The following is a 6,000-nucleotide window of genomic DNA, read 5'->3' as shown; positions in this document are numbered from 1 at the left end:
CAAATTAAATATATCTATCTATATTACCTTAAAAAACATGAACTACTAACTTGAATGTTAAATTACTATAATATCCATAACTTAGGTTGTCACTTTTACGATGAGTTGTGACTTTTCCCAAGAGTTGTGAATTTTTCAATAAGTTGTGACTTTTCCAAAGGGTTGTGACTTCTCGAAAAGGTCACTTTTTCGATTAGTTGTGAATTTTCCCAAAGGGGTGTGATTTTTCCAAAGAGTTGTGACTTTTCCAAAGGGTTGTGACTTCTCGGAAAGGTCATGGCTTTTCAGATAAGACACAAAAAACACTTGTCCATACTACCCTTTGTTGACTATAAATAGAGGCTTTTCAACCAAAAATTTTTTTAAACTCCTACTCTTCTTCTTGCATTTTAATTTTTTTTGTGTGATTTATTGTCGTTGAGTGAGTTCAAAGTTTAGCGGAACATGAGGTACCACTATATTAATGAAGTAAATCGTTCTATCCTAAGAAGGTATATTCCATAACCCCGAGTACTTAAGAAAAATAATTTTGATGATATAATAATTATTTTTTTGCTTAATATATACATTAGTATGTAATGTTCCAATATATATAAAATTAACATGATGTACTGTAAATTCATTTATTTTTGTTAACAATGTCTCTTGTGATGTAAATATATGCTTCTGAACATCTTTTTCCAAAATTATTAAACTTCTCAAGTGTGAAAATATGTGAATATATGTGAATCATTTAGAAATTTATCAATTACAAAATAAATTTTATATTCAGTAATATGAAATAAACATTTTCATTTTGTCCCTACACTAAATTAAAATCTAATAACTATAAGAAGAAATAGTAGCATTAATTAAAAGTCCTATTTATTTATGTAAGTATAAAATTTATTAGAAATACATCTATTGCACATTAATCATTTAGTTATAACATTACAAATTCTCTTAGTTATTACTAATTATTGCAAACGTTATTCACACTCTTTAACATTTTTTAGTTATAATATTAGGAATTATCATAGTTATTATAGTAAATATTTCTATCTTTCATCTTTTCTGGTATTAACTTTCGAACAATAATTTTTTATATTATTACCCGCCCCAATATATGTGATAACACGATGTTGTTATTTTTCCTTGGATGAATCATGCTTGATTGAATAAATTAAAAATCGTTTACAAGTATATGAACTAAATCTTTGTTGAGTGTAAGATAAACATGTGACTATATATATGATTTTACAAATAGATGATATTCTTAAATTTTAATTTTTAGTTTTTCGGTAAAATAAAGGAAACCTTTCTTAGTTAACTATGGACAATGAAATACCTATCATTGATTTATGTATACAGTCAATCGAGAAGTCAAATATGAGAGCCAACAACAAGAACATCATCTATTATGTTATAACTTATAAAATAAAAATTAATATACAAAGATTAGTTCTAAAAAATAAAATTTAGTTGTTTTCTTCACATGATCATATTACATCTAAACAGTTTAACGTAGAATACACGTGCAAAGCACATCTGGTTAGATGAGAAGAAATATACACAACAAATATCGTCTATAAGGTAATATTACTGAGATACAACTAATTACATGACTGAACCTCAACAAATTGAAATAAATATATTCATTATTGCATTTAACTAATAAATTTTTTCATTGACCAACTTCATAGATTTGCGTGAATAAGAGATATATATGACGATCCACACTAAACATTCAGAAAAAAATCTGTAATATTATTTTGTGCAAAGCTTATTAATCAAATCTTCACTCCAATAAGCATTACTAATAACTATAACATATATTTTATGAATTGGTAATCACGTGCAACGCACATGTCCAAAAACTACTATATATATATATAATTAATATCTTTTTCGATGATAATAGTTCTTGAAAAAAATACACAGATACGTCACCTTGAATTTTGGGGATTAAGCTTAAATAATTTTAGGATTACGTTTCTAGATGTACATTGTTATGAAATCACATACATAATTGACGAATAGATCGACTTCAAAAGGATTGTAAAAAGAACTCAATAATATTTCTGAAGGAATATATTCAAGTGATAATGCGTCAATTCTTAAACTATTTAACAACACATCATAAGTGTTAAGTCTAATTCCATTAGAGGGAGGAGAACAATTATCGATAACTATCTCAATTATGAGTATTTATATTAACTTGTACAACATGTAATAATAGATAAAGATTTTATTGAATCAAGCTTCCATCACCGTTATTGAATTAGGTAGAATATATTTCCTTAAATACGCATTACCGATAGATTGCAAATTTACTATTTTCTGTTCTTTGTGTATGTAACAATTTTAACTTTGGATTAAAGAATTGTATTCTTTCAAATTATTTTAGGGTAGAATGTTCCCAATCATTTATGGTCATTTATTTTCTCACTCTATTACCTTGATATTATGAATGATCTCATGTAATTGTGTAAGTACATATTTATATTAATATATATTAAATATAGAAGACTTGGACTTGGACTTGGGGGTTGGGATTGGTACGTAACTTAAAATAAATATTTTCATAAAGCTTAAAGTTTTGCTCTATAAATAACAATGTTTTTACAGACAAGAATAATATATATAGAAAGAAGGGTCCTATCATATATATATCTGTAATGCGATACAAACTGTACAAAATAGGGCCAAAATTAAAGTGTCGAAGAGACAAAATAACTCAAGATAGAGATAATGGTAGTTTATGTTCACTCAATAATAATATTGTGATCACCATTTTTGAGAAATCTTTTCACAATATCCACGCAAGGTTGCAAAACTGTATTCCTCCATGCTTCGTCAACAACTTCTTTTCTATCTCCTTTGAAAACGTCAGTAGAAATAATATGATGCACCAACCACATTTTCTCATTTATTAACCGTTGAATCCTGTCAAGTTGGTGACAAATTAATAAATGGGTATTACGCTTGATATTCGCAATTGACGATTGAAGAATCGTCTTCTTTGATTCATCATCTTCGTGTATAGTGGTTTCTTCTCTTAAATATTTGTCCATTTAGGGGACACCAATGGACCGTCGGATTCCTTCGGTGTAATCTGCATCTGGAATGAAAATCTGCCTCACCTAATACACTAGCCCGTCATGCAACATAAATTTAAGAAGAGTTTTATTTAGTGGAACATAGATTTTATAACCAAAAATATTATTAAGAATATTATATAAGAAAAGTTTTTAGCTAGGTGCATGATTATATGTTGATTGATATATAAAAAAATTACAAACATTACCTGCATTGACCATTTCGTCAACCCTCATATCAACTCTACGGTTCAAGACTGATTGTTGTACATCAATTCAAATAAAGCAAGTATCATATTTATATTTTAAAATGAACACAGGGTCTTCAACAAGTTTTTCAATACACGAATTTGACCTTCCAACAATAATTTTAATACGTTGAGACTTCAAAATAAAATTTATGTAGACAATATCTTGCAAACAAAAATCTTCAGCTGTGAAGTCGGAATCTAGCTCAATTTCACCTAAGAAAATGTGATCAAATTAACTTTCTCAGAATTGGAATAAATAATTTTTTAATAGTAAAGTATATTTCCACTAGAATCTACAATTACTACTATTAAATTATCAAGGTAGTCATTTGATATAAATATTGTTGGAAATAAATACATATACCTAACAATTAGTGTCGTACACCTTGTTTCTCAGTGTGTGTGATCTTGTTTGTAACAATTTCAAGTCCCTTATATACTTGCATTTTTTCTGAGTTGATTATTTGTCACGACCCAGACTGTCGTGAGTGGCACCCACACGAACCCTTTGGTGGGAGAACAAAAACTACAGCCTAACTAATCAGCTTAACCAAAGTAATACTCATTTAAAGATATGGAAGCAGGTTTAAATAATAATAAAAATTGTGTCCCCATAAACTCCAAAGGTTTAAATCAACTAGCCCAAGTAATGCGGAAGACCAACCCCAAGAACCTGAAAGTCATTGTACCAAAACTCTACTAACGACAAGTCTAAGAACAATGGGTACAATCCCGACACTAAAAGAACACCTTAACAAATAGTCTGAGTCCAAAAAGAGTAGACTTAAACAAGAAAGATTCATGGTAGCTCGAAATAACTGGCTCACCCTTCAATCTGATCACGGTCAATAGTCACCTAGCTGAGGTTTATCAATAACCACCTGAAGATGCCCTGTATTTAAATAAGAAAGAGCAAGTGCAGTATCAGTATACAACCATAGTGTACTGCTAGGATCACGCGGCCATCCCAATAAGTGAAACACATGCAAGTAACCACAACATTATAAATTACACATCTACCAAACATCTACAATATTATTCATCTTTCCAGGATCAATGTAGCATCCCACATTCTCAATAATACCCATTGGTTATCAATTTAGATCAGCATATAGTCTTACAATATCAATTATCATTAGATATAAACGTAATAATCACAAGTATATACACAACACCATTCAATGGCCCTCTCAGGGAAACCAATTCAATGGCCCTCTCATGGAACCCAAACCCAAACTGTTAGCATACCGGTTTGTGGTACCCGATCCAAGTTAGTGTGCTGGGATATGGTAGCCGATCCCATGTTTATGCCGAAACGTGACAACCGATCCATGCTTATGCCGAAACGTGGAAACCGATCCCAGTTAGTATGTCGGATCGTGACACCCGCCCATTCAACAGGCCACAATCACAATGTATATTATCACAATCATACAACAAGAGGTGATTCATGACATACAATTATTCAATTATCCTTATTTACGTTTAGGGTGATCAATAATGCAACATTCGCATACATTCATTATAATGAAGCAATTACAAACATATATCACACCAATATGAAATCACAACCATTACCAAACTCGAATCCAAGCTTGAGGCACTTAAATCTTCCTTTCCGGATTCTTCTCGCTTGTTCGTGATCTAAAAATATGCAATTAACGCAAAGATCAACAATCAAAGGTCTAATTATTCGAATTATAAAAAAAAGATCCTAAGTATCCAAAATGGGGTTGTTTCCACCATAGAATCTATATCAAAACCCTTCCACATCGATATTTACCCATTCTATTACGTTCTACGGATTGAAAAATGGATTCGGGGAGTGAAAAGCTTACCTTTAGCCTCAAGAATGGTGGAAAACTGTTAATAGTCGCCTGGGGTTCGTTCATTAGCTATAAAAATCAAAAAGTGCAGAATATGGTTGTTTAGGGCTTTATAAACCACCTTAAGTCGCGTCGAACCCGCCACAACGGCCCTCACCTCACTGCAGCGGCCCCGCCCTGGCGGCAAAAATACCGCCCCAGCGGCTTGCATGGAACCAGTGAGCTATTTAAATTATTCCAAGACCACCATATCACAACACACCTTTAACCAACGACGCTCAGAAAATACCATTCACGCTAAGATCGATTTCAGGAGTTCTACTCGCCCGAATTCAATTCTATAAAGTTGTACGGGTTCCTTAACGAGTTATCTAACTACTCATGTAATCAAAATCATAAATAAATCACCTGATTGTTACCATATTTTCCTACACCTTAATGACTTTGATTTCGTCCAAATCTGGACTAGGTTAGGAAATTCCAAGTTACTTCCAACAAGTTTCCTGACCCTAATTCTTTCTCCATTGGCTTTTCCCTGACGACAAAATCAGGTCGTTACAATAGATACCAATTTACCCATCACTCGTCCACGAGTGATCAACTAGGAAAGACTGGCTAAAGTAAGAGTAGAGTAGTATCTGAATCGTCAAATTACTGGGGATACTTGTCTCGCATGCCCATCTTACCGAATCTCATTACACCAAACCAACAAATTGAATACCTACACATCATCCCTTACAATGCCTCAATGAAGTCATCACAATATTCGGGTGATAATTATTGTTGCATGTATATTTAACTAACAACAAACCTATTCCCAATGCCACCAAAGTTGATCGTAAACAT

The sequence above is a fragment of the Solanum verrucosum genome, unplaced genomic scaffold (genome assembly GCF_900185275.1).
Source record: "Solanum verrucosum unplaced genomic scaffold, falcon-dt-bn FXZP01000066.1, whole genome shotgun sequence".
Taxonomy (NCBI): Eukaryota; Viridiplantae; Streptophyta; class Magnoliopsida; order Solanales; family Solanaceae; genus Solanum; species Solanum verrucosum.
This window is presented reverse-complemented; position numbering follows the sequence as displayed.